This window comes from Erinaceus europaeus, chromosome 9 (genome assembly GCF_950295315.1).
Source record: "Erinaceus europaeus chromosome 9, mEriEur2.1, whole genome shotgun sequence".
Lineage (NCBI taxonomy): Eukaryota > Metazoa > Chordata > Mammalia > Eulipotyphla > Erinaceidae > Erinaceus > Erinaceus europaeus.
The window spans coordinates 17,885,201-17,905,861 of NC_080170.1; the positions used below are offsets into that span (position 1 = coordinate 17,885,201).

A 20,661-nucleotide genomic window follows, 5' to 3' on the forward strand; every position below is an offset into this window, starting at 1 on the left:
TTCTAGAAAAGCTTTATTTTCTTGCTGTGTTGTTGAAGCAATGTAAAAGTCTCCTTCAAGGGGGAAAGGTGGTGATGCACCTGACTCATTCCACATGTTACCATGAGCAAGGATCCTGGTTCAAGTCCACACACCCCACCTGCAGGGGGACTCTTCAGGAAAGATGAAGCAGATCTGCAGCTCTCTTCTCTTTCTCTCTCTCTCTCTCTCTCTCTCTCTCTCTCTCTCTTTCCCTACCTCCCACAGCCATCTAAATTCCTTTTTCCCCTGTCAAATGAAACAGAAAGAATAAAGAGAGAGAGAGAGGAAATAAAGAAATAAAGGAAGAAAGAAGAGAAAAAAGAAATGGAAGGAAGGAAACGGTGGGGGAAATGGTTGCTGGTAATAGTAGATATGTTGTGCCATAACAGAGTCCCAGTGATAATCCTGGTGGCAATTGAAAATAGTCTTCTGAAATCAATAGCTTATCACATATAACTCACTACATCCATTATCCTCTGAGATGGTTGTGAGAATAAAATAACATATATATGAACAAATGTTTTAAAACCACATAGCTTTTGAAATTCTATCACCTTGTACAGCACTAATGTTCTTGTGTACATTTAAAGTTGGTGAACATTAATTTTGTGTGTTTTCTTACAGTCCAAATTATTACCTTTATTTGTTGATATATTCAAAGTTTTATCACACATATACTGTTGTAAAGAGGTTCTCATAATCTCTGAGCTCTACTCCATTTCCTGAACTCTTGATCGCACTGTCTCTAGACTTGGTCCTATCATGAACAGCGGAGTTTGACTCCCATCTTCAGAGCAACTTGAACATCCTTATTTCTGAGACTATAGACCAGAGGATTCAGGAGGGGTGTGAGGGTCGTGTAGTGAAGTGAGAATAGCTTATTCAGACTCAGTGCTATTTCTGAGGGGGGCGTTATATATACCAAAATCAAGGTGCCATAAAACGCACAACAATCAGATGGGAAGAGCAGGTGGAGAAGGTGTGGTGCCTCCCTGCTGAAGAAGAAATTCTCAAGATGGCAGACAAAATGCAAACATATGATAACAAGGTCCAAAAGAAAGGAGACAGGGATAGGAATGACAAGACAAAAGCCACCTTCTCCACTACAGTGGTGTCTGTGCAGGAGAGCTTGACCACGGGGTAGAAGTCACAGAAGAAATGGTTGATAAGGTGGGGGCCACAGAAGGTTAAGGTGGCAAACAAAATCAGCAAGGCTCCCAGAAACAGACTCCCAGCCACCCAAGATCCCACAGTTAGCTTGGTACAAATTCTATTGTCCATTAGGACTGAGTATCTCAGTGGCTAACAGATGGCCACATAGCGGTCATAGGACATGAAAGCCAGAAGGAAACACTCCACAGTGAGTAGGACACCAACCACATACAACTGGACTATGCAGGCAGTAAAGGAGATGGTGACTCTACCACTTAGAACTTCCTGCAGCAACTGGGGGATGATGCAACTTGTGTAGCAAAAATCCACACAGGATAGGTGGCACAGGAGGAAGTACATGGGGGTCTGAAGCCGGTGACTAGTCTGCACAGCTAGGATCAGTAGCAGATTACTCAACAGTGTGACAATGTAGAGGCTGAGGAATAATGAGAAAAGTACAATGCCAACCTCCTCCAGGTCCCCAAATCCCAGCAAAATGACATAAGCGATAGTAGAGATGTTTCTGCTCTATTTGGCTTCCTTCTGTGAACAACAGATAATAATAGATACAGAAGTAGAGTGAGGTTATTCCAAAAGAATTATTTCCCAGTGGTGGGGGTGGTGGGGAGGAAGGGTTGTTATTACAGAGCCACCAGGGATACAGCACTGCCCAGCAAGCTCAATAATGCTATTATTCTACAAAGTGCCATTCAGGAGGGTAGTGTTAGTACCACATTATGAGATTGCATGTCCCCAATATCTAGAATCCAAGTTAGTTTGAAGGAAACACTGAGTTGATGAAGGAATATTTTGCAATCTGACTTTTATTAATCTTGATGATTCACACACTTTTGGGTATTTAACTTGTACTCTACTTCAACTTGAATGGGGGGGTACCCAAAACTTTCTCTTTCATAGGTCTCCTTAAAATGGCCAACACAAGCAGTGTGAGACTAAGATTCATTCATATCATTCATTATAGATCTTGTCCTGGGGATAATTACAGAGTGAGTTACATGGTTTCTCTCACATTCATCTCATCTCTGCTATTTTCTCCCACAACTCCTCAGAATGCCGCTTGTCTTAACAGGTTCCATCTTGAGGGGCAACCAAAGAAAGAATCTGGCCCAAATGAGAGGCAATCTCCAAAAGTACATCTGGAAATAGTTCAAGATGGCTCCCCAAGCCCAGGACTTTGGCTACCTAAGGTGTTTATATTTACTGTAAACCAGTATTAAATCATTAATTACTTGGGGAAAAAACCTCAGGCTTATACAGATTTCCAAATATAGCACTTTTAAAAATCTCTGGGAATGCATTTTATTTGTGTGGCTGAGTCCTTTGAGACTTGGCTGGCGGTGTCTTGTCTTTGATCATTGTAGTAGCCAGCCACCTAATACATTGTCTCTTTTTCATGCTCATTCTAACCACCCTTCAGTTTCTCTCTTTTAATTAGATTGGGAAATTCCACAAACCTAACTTCCATATGTATTTAGAATTGATACTGTATAATTATCAAATTTAAATTTTTAATGAGTTGTACATTGAAGATGCCAAAATATTCTAAAGGGGCAGGTGTGAAATAGAATGTCTGAAGAATACATAGTATGTGTTCTCAGGATAAATAATGTGATGTCACTACAAAACCTTCCACAAATGCATTGGAATATTGATGAGATGATATTCTTATTCAAGCAGTTTACTTTGGAACTTATTATTCTCCAAATTATAAAGGAAAACTAGTAATGACTAAAACAATTATTTTAAAAAATAATTAGAAATATATTATTATATTATGGGGGGTCAGGTGGTGGCATACCTGGTTGAGCACACAGGTTACAATGTGCAAGATTCTGGGTTCAAGCCCCCAGTCCCCACCTTTGAGGGAAAAACTTTCCGAGTGGTGAAGCAGGGCTGCAGGTGTCTCTTTATTTCTCTCTCACTCTCTATCTCCTCCTTTCTCTTGACTTATGACTGTTTATATCCAATAAATAAAGATAATTTTAATAAATAAATATGGTAGATACTAAAAATTTTTAATAGTAAAAAAATTCAAGCAATATACCATTTATCAGATATACTACTTATCTAGTATTTGGCATACAAAAAGATTCTGATAAGATATACCTATAATTAGTGAAGAAAGGAAAGATTTTTCAAGAAGTTTCTTCATCACTATTCTAGTACAAATGAAGATAAATATAGGTAGAGGAAAAAATTAAGATTTTAAATAGCAGCATAATGACATGTCAAAAGTATAGACGAATGTTATGACAACTGTAAGATAATTTAAACCTAAGTAGGATATCCATTAAGGAAATAACATATTAAATCAGAAAGTATATTTCTATTTTTCAGGATTATCAAGATATAATAGCTATGTATTGTTATGTATTTTTAAATATTCAAAGTAGCACTCTGATACATACTTATATTATAATATGATCACCGTCATAGTATTCGGTAGCACCTCTACCCATGTTATACAATTGCCACTGAAAGTCACCCTATTATTATTCAATAATCTGTTTATCCAGTACTCAGTCCTTTCATATGTATGTTCTAGCAGTCTTCTTTTTCTCTGTGTAATAAAATAAATAATTTAAAAAAAAATAATCAAGTGGAATTTTTAACCAAAGTATTTGATCTCATCTTTCCCTAGATGTGGTGTGTGTGTGTGTGTGTGTGTGTGTGTGTGTGTGGTGTGTTTCATTTGGTCTACGCCTTAAGTACTTTATCTAGAGATAAAGACAGCAGTCCATATCATAATTGAATGGTGAATTTCCAGTGAGGCACTCATAAATGATTAAACACTTTAATCTTGTTTATCTGCTTTTTACTAGTCTAATTTCCATTTCATTTTGTATTGAGGGGATTGTTGAGTTCTCAAAATTTTATTTGCTTGATACGGAATTTATGAAGCCTGTATTAAAAGAAAACTTCTTGCAAGTTTAATCTTCCACTCAACTTCTACCCACCCTCTGAACAAAAAAAAAAAGATCACCTGAAATCCATATTGGCTGATTTGTGTTTGGACAGCCATTACTGGTTCATGACATTGTGCTGAGCTAGAAATTTCCTGATTTATGCTTCTCTTAGAGTATATACTTGCTATTTATCAACAGTAAAGTAAGTGATACTATTAATCTTTTTCTGTTTAAGTTTTATAGTTACGATCTTTAACCCCCTAACTCTCAGGATGCATAGAAAATTATAAATATATTCTAACTGGGGAATTCCACAGAGTTTTAATTTACCAAGAGAATTCATGGTGAGAAAGGTCAGAGTTGTTTACCATGTATATATTTTTAAAGGAAAATAAGTAAATCTACCAACAAGACAATAGTTTTATCTTTAAAATAATTATTATTGACTACTTCCTAGACTGTATACTTGACAATTATCTTCCTCCCTTTCTTTTCTATATCTTCTTTTATCTTTCCCTCATAGTATTATTTTAACTCCTGTTACTTCCCTACATTCTTTTTTTAATTTCTCAACATATCTGATCTTATTTGGGCACGCAGTAAACCTGTAAGAGATAAAAGATTAACAACAACAAATTTTATTTTGAGAGGGAGAAAATATTTCTCAAGAACATTTTAAATTGTTGCATCAATTAACTGTAACTGTTTTTTTTATTCAAGGACCCAATAGACAAATAAAAAAGATATTGATTAAAATATGTGATCTAAAGAAATCTCCAAGAAGAGTCTTAGAAAAAAAAACTGTCTGCAGTAAAAACCAAATCTTAACCAATAAATAAATAATAAACCAAACAAATGAAAAAAAATTCTCTTATAAGCTACCAGAGAAAGCACATACAGGTTGAACATGCTGGTAAAAGTCAACACAGACACATATTCAGAATATAAACAAAACTTCATAATCTGCAAGGAAGGTACATCAGATAGGAGTCAAAGTACTGTATCAGAACATCTCATTCCATTACAGCAACCTTGTGTTTCATTGAAAAGGAGAGAAAAGAGAGCAAAAGAAAAAGAGAACTTATGCATAGAACCATCCAGTAAATTTATGAAGAATGTTATATTTCATGACAGTACTGTTTCTCCAGAAAAAAAAAAGTACAAAACCAAGGAAAATAAAACTACATAAAAGAACTCACATCCTTCTACAAGAATAAACTTCTATGACAAATTAATATAAATTAGAATAGAGTTTGTATTTTTTTCCTTAAAGTGATAGGAATCTTCCAGATTCTGGGCCAAAACATTTATTATTATTATTATTATTATTATCTTTATTTATTTATTGGATAGAGACAGCCAGAAATAGAGAGGAAAGGGTAGATAGAGAGGGAGATATACAGAGGGACAACTAAAGCCCCACTTCACCACTTGTGAAGCTTTCTCTCTGAAGGTGGGAATCAGGGCTTGAAACTTGGTCCCTGCACATTGTAAGGTGTGTGCTTAACTAAGAGTGCTACCACCCATCCCCCCTGGACCAAAAGTTTTCAAAAGAGATATTTTTAATTTAAAGCTCTTAATCTATCACAGGTCAAATATAAAGGTGTACAATATTTTTTATTTATGAAAACTCATGAAGTTTGTGTGTTCTTTTCTTTTTTTTTTATTGGGAGGGATTAATGGTTTACAGTCAACAGAAAAATGCAGTAACAAAAAAAAATACAGTAGTTTGTACATGTGTTACATTTCTCAGTTTTCCACATAACAATTCAGCCTCCACTGGATCCTCTGACATCATGTTCCAGGAACTGAACCTTCCTCCACCCCTAGATTCCTTCACTTTGGTGCAATACACCAAACCCAGTCCAAGTTCTACTTTGTGTATTTTTGGTTTTTAACTTCTTTTTCTCATTTATTATTGGTGATTTAATAATGGTTGACAAGACTGTGAGACAAGAGGGGATCAACTCATAGAATTCCCAACACCAGCATGTAATATCACATTCCCAGATTTGGAAGCCTCCCTATTCTGTATCCCTCTGGGAATATGGACTAAAGATCTCTGAGGGGCATTGTTGTATGCTTCACATAGATTTTGGTCTCACCCCCCCCCCGCCTCTGGGAGATTGTGGTATGGCCCCTACTAGTTTCGCGGGTGCCCTTCTCCCTGCCCCCAGAATCCCTACAGAGTTCGGGGGTTCTGGCCGGGCCGCCGGAAGAGAAGGATGCAGGACAGATCTGTGTGGTGATTGGTTTGGGTTACTTTATGAATCACTGTTCGTGAATAAAGAAAGATAGCTTCTCAGCTCAGCTATGTGTCTCTGGTTTTCTCTGTCTACCCCCACGAAGCTAGCCCGGCCTGCTGGAGCTCTGAACTTTAACAACATATGGCTCCCAATGTGGGGCTGACCTGCACATCTTTCAGATAAGTGAAGACAATTTGGCTACCTATGCAGTATGGCCTTTTCTTCTGCTTTTGAAGAGATCTCCAAAGGCCTCTGCCCTTTTTTGATGAGACTGTTTCGCTGTTTCTGGAACATTTATCTCTTGACCACTCTGTGGTTTCTGCCCAATGCCAGCCTGCAGGAGCCCAACGCCAGCCCACAGGAGCCGGCTTTCTGCCGCATGGCACAGGGCATTGGGCGTGGGCTCCTCCCATGCTGCTTGGCTGCCGACAGCAGGCCTCCAGACATGACAGGCAAAGCTGCAGCCTCTCATGGCCGCCACCCCGGGGCACCTCGGCCCATGCCTTCTGCATGGCTGGCCCCCCCACCCTCCTGGTATGAAGTCTGGACAGATCCCAGACTACCTGGAGACCCCGGGCTCCCTGCCAAAACTAGGCCCCCTGGCAGAGATCCCAAACTTGTGTCTGAAGGCAGACGAGCTAGAATATGCAGAGATTCGTCCAGAGATTGCAACCTACAATTCCTAGAAGTGGAGCTGCACGAGAGGCTACCTCTAGATGGTGTTCCCCCCCAACAACTAAGACAGTATAGATCTAAATTCATGTTTAAAATGACATGTCTTCATAACAAAGGTTTCTCTCCTTGTGTATTATAGACCATGTTTACGTGTGTGTTTAAAGTTTGGTAAACATCAACTTTAAGGTTAGAAATGTAACTTTAAGGCTATATTCTTACCAGACAGGGTTAAATGAAAAAGGGTTTCAACATAGCTCTCATAAAGGTAAAATTAACTTAGATTTAAAGTCTGAGTTAAAAGTTAGTTAAAAATCAATATATTTTAACTAAGTGAGTCTAAAAAAAAAACCTGCACACACCTAGGGTGTGTCTCCATCTTGAATGGGTGTCACAAAAGGTTAAATAGACTTATTGATATGTAAAATTCTCAAATTCCTTCTCAATTAAAAAGTTAGATTGTGCTATTGTTATGCTAATGATTGTAATAGAGTTATCAATTGTGATAAACTTCTAACCTGCTACAAGTTTTGTTTCATAGTAAGTAAATTGCAGCTGCCAAGTTCTCTACAGAAAAGCAGAATTCCAGCAGCTGACCTAAATAAAACATTCCAGCCCCTGGCATTCTTCCGTGGACATCTGCTTTGGACTCACATTTCTATCGGACTCACTGGTACACCTCTTGGACACTTTGTAGCTTCCCTTTATGCTGCTGGGTTTCTCAAAGACTGACTGCAGCCAGCTGCCTTGGGACTCTAGGCCGTTCCTCACCCCCATGCTAGAAAATGCCCATCGAGGTAAGTAACGCCCCCCCCCCCAGAGGCAAAAAAAAGGTCCCCCTCAGGCCTTCTTTTGGCAGCAAACTGGTTCTTGTTACTTTCTTGCATGTTCCTCCATGTTTGTGCCAGTTTCTTTTAAAAAAAAAAAATGCCTGTACGATATAGGTTTCTGTTTACCCCACACCCCTGATACTATGGTCATTTAGTTAAAAAGAAAAGGGGGAATTGTTGTATGCTTCACATTGGTTTTGGCCTCCCCCCCCCCCCCCCGCCTCTGGGAGATTGTGGTATGGTACCTGCTAGTTTTGTGGGCGCACTTCTCCCTGCCCCTGGAACCCCTACAGAGTTCGGGAGTTCTGGCCGCAGCCGCAGGAAGAGAAGGATGCAGGACAGATCTGTGTGGTGATTGGTTTGGGTTAGTTTATGAATCATTGTTCGTGAATAAAGAAAGATAGCTTCTCAGCTCAGCCGTGTGTCTCTGGTCATCTCTGTCTATCCCCGTGAAGCTAGCCCAGCCTGCTGGAGCTCTGAACTTTAACAACGGGGCATAGAAAGTCAGAGGTCTGGCTTCTGAAATTGCTTCCCCACTGGACATTGACATTGGCAGGTCCATCCATATGCCTAGCCTGTCTCTACCTTTCCTTAGTGAGGTAGGGCTCTGGGGAGATGGGTTTCCAGGCTTTGTCTAATTTTCTAATATTTACAACCATTATGTTTAGTGGGAAAGTTCTACATTGGCTGTTGTATACAAATTCCTACCTAAATTAATACAATAAGACTGACTATAGTAGAGGAATTTCATTAGACCAATTTTATGCTGCTTCAGACAGATTCTTATCAAGCTTACAAACAAGCAGACTAAAAGGGATGGAATGACCAAAGATTCCTAACAAAGCCTCAAATCCTAGATGTAGAGCACTGCCCATGAGATAGGGCTTATGTACACATGTATCCATAAGTTAGGGGGAAATATACACCTTAAAATTGAGTTAATAAATTCAGCAAGCAAGTAGGAAGACCTAAAAAAGACACTACAAAGCACCTAATCAAATAGATTCTACTTAGACCTAGATACCCTCCTCACCCACTTCCTATTTCACTTCCCTCACTCACTCCATAGCTAACCTTGTCAGACAAAGTAAACAATATGAACACTGAATAAGAGCAAGATACTGGTATAATTTGATGATGACTCTTTAGTCATTATCAGGCCACCCCATCACCTGGGGCTGTATTCAGGGAATCCTGGGATTCCCGCACAGACATGATGGGCCTAGACTTCTAAGAAATACCTCTTTCCACCATCACTAGTCATCTACATCACGAACAACATAATGGACCCCTTTGTGGACCCCTATAGTACCTTGCCCTCAATGTGGATCAACAATGGTAGGGAATGTCCCTTTCTCCAATGGAGAAAAAATTCTACCACCCAAGGAAGATGGGTCCTGAAACCAGTGTAGCCTGGAAAGTTCCTAGCCATGAACACAGAAAGCGAGCTCATACCTACAGGGATGCAGAGGTTACACTGGCTCCTGTGCTGAATATGGTCCCCAGATCCCATTGATGGGGTTTACAGTTAACAATATTTATATACTTTTTTCCCCATATTTGAGAGCTACTCTTTCCCCTGATCCAGCCTTCTAGTCCTTTTTTCAACTATGACACCACCTCCCCAGACAATGCCATGGGTCCACCTGCACGTTAGCTGTCAGACTCAGACAAAATCTAATAAAGTCATGGGCCCCTTGGAATATACCGAAAATTGACTTATTAGTTTTTTTCCAAAATGGACACCCCAAATCTTCATGTGTAATATTCTTGCCTTTGGGTTCATGATTAGTCAACAATTTGCTCTGCTTTATATCTTAACTCCTTTTCAGCCACCAGGTTCCAGATGCTATCATGAGGCCAACCTGACTTCCCTGGGCAGATGACCTCACCAATACGTCCTGTGGAATCCCACCTTCCCAGAGCCCTGCCCCAGTAGGGAATGAGAGAGACAGGCTGAGAGCGTGGATGGACCTGCCAAAGCCTGTGTTAAGCAGAAAATAAATTACAGAAGACAGACCTTCCACATTCTGCACCCCATAATATTCTGGGTCCACACTCCCAGAAGGATGAAGTATAGGAAAGCTATGGGACACAGAGTTCTGGTAGTGGGAATCGTGTGGAGCTTTACCCCTCTAATCCTATATTCTTGTCAATATTTTCATTTTACAAATATTTTTAAAAGATATCCATGCACTAGAAACTGAATTAAAGCAGCAGTGTTAGACTTTTGTCAAATAAAAAACAGGTCATAAGATAAAAAAAATTCACAAGACAAAAATACAGACTCATATAATTCTAAAGAGTAATATTTATCAAAACCCTATTGTTGTCAGGTGGTGGTGCACTTAGTTGAGCTCATCCATTACAATATACAAGGACCCAGAATCGAGCCCCCAGTCCCTGCCTGCAGAAGGAAAACTGCAAGTGGTGAAGCAGGGGTGCAGGTGTCTCTGTCTCTCTCCTTCTCTATCTCCTCTCTGCCTTTCTATTTCTGGCTGTCTCTATTCAACAAATAAATAAAGATAACAGAGAAACAATCTATAACAATAGTTAAGTATGAAGGAGTCAGGCTGTAGCACAGCAGGTTAAGCTCAGGTGGCTCGAAGTGCAAGGACCTGCCTAAGGATCCAATTCCAACCCCTGTCTCCCCACCTGCAGGGGAGTTGATTCACAGGGGGTGAAGCAGGTCTGCAGGTGTCTATGTTCCCCCCCCCCCGTTTTCCCTTCTTCTCTCCATTTCTCTCTGTCCTATCTAACAATGATGACATCAATAACAACAACAATAACTACAACAACAATAAAAAGTAAAGACAACAATAGGGAAAATAAATAAATAAATAAATATAAAAACAATAGTAAGTATGCATTTAGCATGAGAGTAGCTAAATGAGTAAATACACAATGCTAAATAACCTGAAAGGATAAATTATAGAAATATGTTAATTTTCAGGCACTAAATATCCTTTTCAATAATGAATCAAACTCCCAGACATAAAATCAGAAAGGAAAAAAATGTTTTTTAAGTATGCGATGGATACATTAAACCGAACAGAAATATCTAGAGAATTCTATGTAATAGAAGTATAACACCCAATTGTTACATCAGTAACATATATCATTTGTCAAACCATAAAATAATTTTAACAGATATAAGATTAAAATTATTCCCAGAATTATTTCAAACCACAATGGCATAAAACAAGAAAATAATGAGTTGAAATTACTCATATAGGTGAAAATTAAAACAGCACATTCTGTGGGGCTGGGTAGCACACCTGGTAGAGCGCATGTGTTACAGTGTGCAAGGACCTGAGTTCTATCCCCAGTCCCCACCAGGCTTGGGGAAAGCTTTGCAAGTGGTGAAACAGCACTGCAGGTGTCTGTGTCTCTCTTCCTATCCTCTCCTTCCCTCTCAGTTTCTGGCTGTCTCAATCCAATAAATAAAGATTAAAAAATTTAAAAGAAAATAGCACACTCTAGAATATTCAGTAATTTTAATAATTGGATAGAAGGAAAAAAACTTATAATCTTGCTATGTTCATACAGAATAATTTTTAGGTAACCCTTATTTAATTTATTTATTTATTTTTGTATTACAGAATCATATGTCAATGGAGGTTTGAATCTACACCATTGCCACCACCAGAGTTCTGATTCTTCAGTCTCCCCAGTGTAATCCACCACAGTTCCCCTAAGGTTGCAGACATGGCCATCCATCATCTCTACAACTATCTGTCCACATTTATACATAGTTGACCCCTTTTATCGGATTCAATCCTCTCTTCCCCTCCAAGTCACTTATAACAACATAACTACCTCCATATGTTCCTCTCCTTTTCCTTCTCTCTCTCTGGGTGTGATGGAGCTGGAGTTCAGAGTCCTCTTATCTTCATCAGAATATTTTGTAATAGCCAGAGCATCCCAGGTATCCAACAATAGATGAGTAGCTGAAAAAGTTGGGGTATATATACAAAGTGGAATACAACTCAGCTATTAAAAAACAATTAATTCACCTTCTTCACCTTATCTTAGATAGAGCTTGAAAGAATCATGTTAAGTGAGATAAGCCAGAAAATGAAAGATGAATATGGAATTATCTTACTTATATGAGCAGAAAGGGAAAAACAAAGCAGAACTTAGACTGGGTTTGGTGTGTTGCACCAAAGTAAAGGGCTCTGGGGTGGGGAGTTTGCAGGTCCCGGTGCACAATGATGGAGGTGAACCAAGCAGGAGTGTTAGAATGGTCTGGCAAATAAATAAATAAGAAATTTAACACATATAGCAATAAATATAATTACTGTTGAATGTAAAGCACTAATCCCTTCAATAAAAAATAAAGAAAAATATCTTGAAGTAAGTGAAAATGAAAATATAGTACAACAAAATTTAGAGGATGTAACAAAAACAATTCAATGGTAGAAATTTAAGGTGATAAGTGAATAAATTTTTAAAACTCCAACAATTTACATAAAAATTTACATCTCAAGCCATTAGAAAAGGTGATCAAACTATGGCTCAATTTATTAGATGGACGAGAGTAGCAAAGATCAGAAATGAAATAAGTTTTAAATAAGTAACAGAATGAAAGTAGAAAAAAATGAAGAAACTAAGCTGCTTTTCACATATATATAGAGTTCAAATATGTGTGTATATATATATATATATATATATATATATATATATATATATAGAGAGAGAGAGAGAGAGAGAGAGAGAGAGAGAGAGAGGAAGATAGAGAAAGAAATGGAAAGAGAAGGAGGGTGAGGAGGAGGAGATACATCAAAGAGAAAAACACCTGCAGCACTGCTCTGTTGCCTGTAATGCTTCCCTCACCCTCAGGACCTCATGCATGATAAAATGTGTTCTACAATATGAGCCACCACTGAATCCCCCAAACTAAGATTTTGTAAAAAAAAAAAAAAAAAAAAAAAAAAGTTTTATTTATTTATTATTGATTAGAGATATAGAGAACTTGAGAGGGAAGGGGAAGGAGAGAGAGAAAGAGACAGAGAACACCTGCAGCCCTGCTTCACCCCTTGCGAAGCTTTCCCCCTGCAGGTGGAAACCAGGGGCTTGAACCTGGGTCCTTGTTACTGTAATGTGTGTGATCAACCAGGTGCACCATCACCTGGCCCCCAAACTAAGAATTTTTAGTAAATGAAATTGTCATTTACATTCTATGTAGAAGTACATTTACATTCTATGTAGAAGTAGCACAAAAAATAGAAAATATTCTAATGAATTTTAAAAAATGAAGAGGAGACATTATAACGGATACAAATACAATGATAAGAAGAGCCTACTATAAACTAACACAGGATGGGAGAATTAGGTCACCAGTAGAGGAAAGGAGGCTGGGGAAACAGCCCATTTGGATAATGACTAGGTCTAAGCCCTTTCTTCAAAATGTTGAAGGAACCTTCAGTAATGTTTCCCAACCCCCACCCCCTTTCTCTCTGGTTCCTTGCATATGCAGCTTCCTGGGCCAGTGGAGGGTGGGCGTGGGTGGGAGGGATGGGTCACAGTATTTTGGTGGTGGGAATGGTGTGCATGTACACTCCTAGTAAAATGTAGTCATATAAATCACTAGTTAATTAATATGAGAGGGGGAAAATTAATTGTATGTCTCAAAGTTTTTTAAAATACAGACTGAATATTTTTAATATATAGGCTGTGTAACTGATATATAGACTCTCTCAAAAGCCTAGACCAAGTAGATCAGAAGCAACCAATAGCACAGTGATATACAAGACACTGGGTACTGTACAGCAAACCCTAACAAAAGGACTTTTCAAAGTTAACCCAATTACCAATTAATGTGATGATAACATTAACTATCGATTGTCTTTTTGAACCCTAAGACAGCAGGAACCTCACATCTCCACTATAGAGCCCCTACTTCCCCCAGTCCTGGAACCCTTGAATAGGGCCCACTTTCCCGTATGCCTCTCCCAATCCATATCAAATAATATTGCATCTGCAGATCACAACCTAACCAAAACAATGATTGCCACCTTAACATGCTTCACCTCAGACTGTGTCCAGAGACTTCACGTGTGGAATGACAACCCTTCAGCTTCATTACTCGGGTGAGACCTTTCCTTTCATAGTATACTCTAATTCCATCGCAGGTGGTTCACTTTCTAACAAAGTCCCAAAACCTAGATATACACCAGTTTCTGTGAAAGAGAGCATATGTTCACACCTATCCATAAACTACTGCAAAATATATACCTGAAAGCAGAAGTACACTAGAGTTTGCAGCGAGTATCCCCCTAACACTTCCTCTCCACTATTCCAAGTTTTGGGTCCATGATTGCTCAACAATTTGTTTGGCTTTGTATGTTAACTCCCTTTTCAGTCACCAGGTCCCAGATGTCATCAGGATGCCAGCCAGGCTTCCCTGGACTGAAGACCCCACCAATGTGTCCTGGAGCTCAGCTTCCCCAGAGACACACCCTAATAGGGAAAGAGAGAGACAGAGAGTATGGACCGACCAGTCAATGCCCATGTTCAGCGGGGAAGCAATTACAGAAGCCAAACCTTCCACCTTCTGCAACCCACAATGACCCTGGGCCTGGGTCCATGCTCCCAGAGGGATAGAGAGTGGGAAAGCTATCAGGGGAAGGGGTGGGATATAGAGATTGGGTGGTGGGAATTGTGTGGAGTTGTACCCCTCCTACCCTATGGTTTTGTTAGTTAATCCTTTCTTAAATAAAGGGGAAAAAAAAAAGAAAAAGTCATCCAGGAGCAGTAAAGTGTGAAAGATGACAAAAGAACATAGAACACAAGGCATGTAAGTCTGTGACCTAAAATTCAATATACAGCATTGCATTTTCCATAAATGAGTGCTATTAATATTATATCATTAATATCTCCCTCCCTCACCCCTCCCTCAACATTTTCTCTTTGAATTTTATAAAATTAAGGATGTGCATGAAACCTTCTCTCTGACTCTACTGTTTTACCTCTTTCTATATGTTATAATTGGGAACTGCTTGTAAAAAAATAATTATAAGAGAAAGGCTGGGAGTACGTATTAACCTTTCAATGCCCATGTTCAGTGGGGAAGCAATTATAGAAGCCAGACAGACCTTCAACCTTCTGCATCCCACAATGATCTTGGGTCCATACTCCCAGAGGGTTAAAGAATAGGGAATCTATCAGTGGAAGGGATGGTATACAGAGCTCTGGTGGTGGGAAGTGTGTGAAGCTGTACCCCTCTTATCCTATGGTTCTGTCAATGTTTCTTTTTTATAAATAAAAATAAATTTAAAAATTAAGATAATTAAATTAATAATAATTATTATTATAGGTTGTAAAGATAGCATAGTGCTTTGTAGAGAAAGACCTTAATTACTGGGCACCAAAGATTCCAGGTTCAAACTCCAGTCTCCCCAGAAGTCAGAGTTGCGCAGAGCTCTAGTCAGAAAAAAGAAATAATAGTTATAGGTCAACAAACTGTTCTTTCTCTCTCCTCCTATCTTTCTAATAAGTTTTTTTTAAAAAAAGAACAAAACATAAGCACATTAAATGCAACAGCCATTAAAATGACCATATACCATGACTAAATTGTATTTATCCCTGTATAAAGCAATTCAAATATAAAAGAAAATAATGTCCAGACAAATGACTGAGTTGTAAACTTAAGACTTGCATCTCTGATATTTCCAGAAGAGTTGCCAGTGACACATTGTCTTATGGTGATTTAGTTTCTCTCTCTCCCTCTCTCTCTCTCCTCTCTCTCTCTCTTTCTCATGTTCACATATGATTTGAATAATAAAGCTAATATTTAAAAATAGGCAAGTTGGACTGCAAGATTTTAGGAAAAGTGTCAGGCATGTCACCCAGTTTGAGCCCCATCACCACATGGGAAATGCTATGGTAATATAGGAAGCTATCATTCTGTTGTGTTTTCCTTTCCTTTTACTGTCTCTGTTTCTACAAGATTGCAAAAACTGTGTATATTGTGAACTGAATTAGATCTATAAATTAAAGATACAGAAATATAAGCATTCTCCATGAAAGGATGAGGAGAGCAGAAATTGGACCACAGAAAGGAGAGAGAAGCAGAGAAAACAATTAAAAGCTAAAACTGAAGAAAGGATGGTACAGTAATATGAGCAAGACTTCTCAGCATGAGAGATGAGTCAGATAAGGGAATGAAGTAATAGGAAAACACAGAGAGAGATGGTTTATGTCTGATATAAGAACATATACGTAGCATAAATACAAGGGTGGGTAGAGAGGGCAATAATCATGAAACTTAATATTCCCAGGTTATAGCCCCACTAATAGTGCAATTATTAATTGTCATTTGCTGGTACTGGAAAATTTCTATTTGATGAAAATATATTCTAAATATCCAGTGGATGGAAATAGACTGAACATCATTCATTTTGTGAATCCCCCCGCAAAAAAAATGCACTTCACAGTAGAGAATTTTTTATTTTATTTACAGTCTTTCTGAAATGATGCTCTATTACACACTACGCTTCTGAGAACCCCCTTCACCTCCTTGTCCCTCAGGCTGTAGATGATGGGGTTCAGCATTGGGGTAATAACTCCATACAGCATGGTGATGAGTCTGTCTCTGGCTTTGAAGTGTTGGCTGGAGGAAGGACAGATATAGGTAAATATTGTGCCATAGAACAAACAGACTACAAGAATGTGGGAGGCACAACATAAGTGTAGAAGGCTTTGCTCTTGCCTTCCACAGACTGGATCTTCAAGATGGTAGAGAAGATATAGATATAAGAGACAAAGGTAACCAGGTAAGCACCATTCCCTAGGACTCCTCCTGTCACTAGAACCAGCATCTCCACTACATAGGTAGATGAGCATGACAGGATACTAGAGGTGAAATTTCACAATAGTATTGATTAACTTGATTGGACTTACAGAATGTCAGATTGAAAGTAGCCACCCTGTGGATGAGGGAGTTGAGAAATCCTGTTGCCCAGTTCCCCACTGGCAAGTGGATATAGCAAATCCTGGTCATGATGAGGTTATAACAAAGGGGAAAACAGATGGCCACATGCCTGTCATATATCATGACAGCAAGAAGGAAAAATTCAGTTCCTGCCAGTGACATAAGGAAATAGATTTGCAAGGCACAGACAACAAAGGAAATGCTGTTTTTCTTCATCAAGAGGTTTTCCGGCATTTTTGGCACAGTAGTTGAGGGACAGAATATGCCAAGGAGAGACATATTTGCCAAAAAGAAATACATGGGTGTCTGTAGCTTCTTCTCAAGAGAATTGTCCTATTTCCCAGCAAGGTGACCTGATAGATGAAGACAAAGGCCATGAAGAGAGGGTAGCACGACTCAGGGAGGTCGGAGAGCCCGATGAGGATAAACTGAGTCACTAAGCCTAACCATGTCAGATAAAATAAGGACTACAGAAGCTGGTAAGTGCAAGAGATTGGCACATTTTTTAAATTTTATTTCTGTTTTTGTTTGCTTGTTTTGTTTTTTTGCTTCCAAGATTATTTCTGGGGCTCGGTGCCTGCACTAATGATCAACTGTTCCTGGACCCCTCCCCCCCATTTTGCTGCCCTTGTTGTTGTTGGGTAGGACAGAGAGAAATGGAGAAAGGAGGGGAAGACAGAGAGGGGGAAAGAAAAACACCTGCAGGCCTGCTTCACTGCCTGTGGGGGGAAGGGAACCCCCTGCAGGTGGGGGGGGAGCTGCGGGCTCCTACAGGGATCCTGATGCAGATCCATGTGCTTTCCACCATGTGCGCTTAACCTGCTGTGTCACTGCCCGGCTCCCAAGATTGGCACACTTTAATGATGGCCCTTCTGGTCATTACCAGGCAACCCCATCACCAGGGGCCTTAGTCAAGGAATCGTTGTATTCCCACAAAGATATGATGGGCCATTTAAGTTGCTTCCATTCTTTGGCTATTGTGGACAATGCAGCTATGAACATTGGGATGAATATGTCCCTTCAAATCAGTGTTTCACCGTCCTTTTGATAAATACCTCAGACTGGTATTGTTCAGTCATAATGTAATTCAATTTTATTTGCTTAAGGACTGTCTATACAGTCTTCCAAAGGGATTATTCCAGTTTGCATTCTCACTCTGTAGTAGAGTTCCTTTCTCCCCACAACCTCAACAATACCTATAATTTCCCAGTTCCACTATCATTTATTAAAAAATTCTAATTTTTCCATTTAAAGTTCTGGTTCCTCTGTTGTAAATTAACCCTCCATAAGTATAATGGATTATTTCTGGACTGACAATTCTATCCTATTGATCTGAGTGTCTACTTTTGCTTGACTACTATTCAGTTTTAATTATTATAACCGTCTATTATAGCTGCAAATCAGGAAGTATGATATCCCCATTCTTGTTATTTTTCTTACAATTGCTTTTGTGATTCTGGGACTTTTGTAGTTTCATATTAACTTCCAGATCATTTGTTCTATTCCTTTTAAAAAAGTTATTTTGGAATTATAATAAGGATTACTCTGAACGTATATGTTATACTGTCATTTTAATTACATTACTTTTCCCAATCCATTATTTTTCCTGTTATTTTTCCACACTTTATTTATTTTTTATTTCCTTTCATGGCAAATAAAAGTTTTTAAAGTATAAGACTTCTGCTTCCTTTAGGAAATTTATTCTTAGAGGCAGTTACACAGTGAACAAAGCCTTGGAATATTAAGCATTAAGTATAGAGTTCGATCATATGGTTCTCTCTCTTCCCTTTTCTTCCAGATAAATAAATAAATAAACAAAATTACTTTTGATACTATTTTAAATGGAACTGTTTTCATTTCTCCTTCTCTTTCTTCTCTGTCTCCTCTGCTATCTCCACTTCCTCTTCCTCCTAATTTGACAGCTTGCATAGAGGAAAGCCAATGATTTCTTTGTATTAATTTTGTAATCTTCCTCCTTACTATATTGTTTCGTGATTTCTAAGATTTTTATTCTGCATTCCTTTGGATATTATTTTCTATGTATACCATTATGTCATTTGCAAATAGTGATGGTTTTACTTCTCTGCCATCTTGAATTGAGTTCCCTACAGAGGAGGAGGATGGATTGATGGTGGGTGACATGCATTAACACCTATATTATGGAAATGTTCCCTATGACAACAAAAAGTCTTGTAAATCAGTACTTTCTTAATATAGTCATATTAAATTTTGGAAAATGGAAATACATTACAATCCCATGACAATACATCTAGATATGTAATCAACAGACATGAAATTACTATTTTGAAAGGCTAAATCACTCCTGTGTTGATAGCTGCACTGTTAATGATAGACAAAGTATAAATCAACCTAAATTTGCATTGAAAATGACTAGATACAGAAGATATATGAGATACAATCAATGGTATATTTCTATGCCATTAAAAGAGATAAAATTGTGACATTTGGGCAGGGGAAAATGGAAAGAGCTGAAGGTGATTGTGTGAAAGGAAACATGATAAATACAAAAAGAAGTGAAAACAACTACCAGATGGATTCACAGATGTGGAATATAAATAACTAGAACAAATAAACTTTCAATAATAATGATGATATGATAATAACAGTTGACTAACTTTAGTTTAAAAATGTATTTATTTATTTATTTTATACAAACAGAAACAGGAAGAAGGGATATAGAGGAAGAGGAAAGAGAGATATCTGAATCACTACTCCACAGATGAGGCTTCCTCCCACTCCCACAGGTGGGAGTCAGGGGCGTGACCCTTATTCATAGGAGAATGTGTACTCTACCTGGTGCAACTTGGTGAGATGCAAGTTTCCTTCCTTCAGCAGCCTTTTTGTTGATAAATTTCAGACCTGAGGTGGTGTTTCAACTGGCAGACTGTCGGACAGGTACCAGTCGTTCCCAAGTACTTCCAGTCCCAGGAATCTCTCTCCAAGTCCCTTTGTCCACAAGTCACATGTGTTTGCACTCACCTAATGCTTGGTTGGTTCCTGGAATGATCCCAGTCTTGTTGCATTCTCAAGTGATTCTCTTTGCTATTCATGTGCAAACTATTGTTTTGTACTGGGAACTGTATATAGTTAACCACCAATAAAGAAATTTTAAAAGAAGAAAATGATTCATTCTCTGAATTCACTATAAATAGGACATAAATCCAAAATTAGGTAACAGACAGTTGATCCAAATTAAATGGGCATTTTGATTATTACAGAGATATACAATTGGTCATTACTAACTTTTGGGAAATGTGATTGATCCCAAAACATGACATCACCACTTCTATATTCTAGCTCATGTGAGGATAAGCACAAATGGTGACCCTATCACTTGGTAAAGTAATGAAAATGACTACGTAATCAAGGACTTTTGAGAGGAAAGAACTTCAGGGTAGTCTTGAAGTTGAGATATACACGGAAAGGAAGGATGTAGAAAAGAGGAGGAGAGAATATTCCATCTCATATAAATAAGTGAAAATTAGGCATGAAGAGAGGGGAGATAGATTACATGTGGTTTCTTGAGTGTAGTCTATATTGGACATCCACAATTGTTGTAAATAATAGACAAACTATAGATGTTAAAAATTCAAGCAGTATATGTATAGGCATGTGACAAAAGAAAAAGGCTCATTGCTTTTTAATGTTGTTTTATCTTTATTTATTTACTGGATAAAGACAGCCAGAAATCAAGAAAGAAGAGGTGATAGAGAGGGAGAGAGAAAGAAAGACACCTGCAACACTGTTTCACAAAACTTTCCCCTTGTAAGTAGAGACTGGGAGCTCCAACCCAGATCCTTATTCATTGTAACATGAACACTTAACCAAATGTGCCACCACCCCACATCAAGGCTCTC

General features: G+C 38.5%; 1 pseudogene; it reads right to left on the reverse strand.

Annotated features, from left to right (window-relative positions):
• Positions 1 to 1,323: 1,323 nt before the first annotated feature.
• LOC103127590 (olfactory receptor 8U9-like) lies at positions 1,324 to 19,854 on the reverse strand (annotated as a pseudogene).
• Between the last annotated feature and the right edge of the window lie 807 nt (positions 19,855 to 20,661).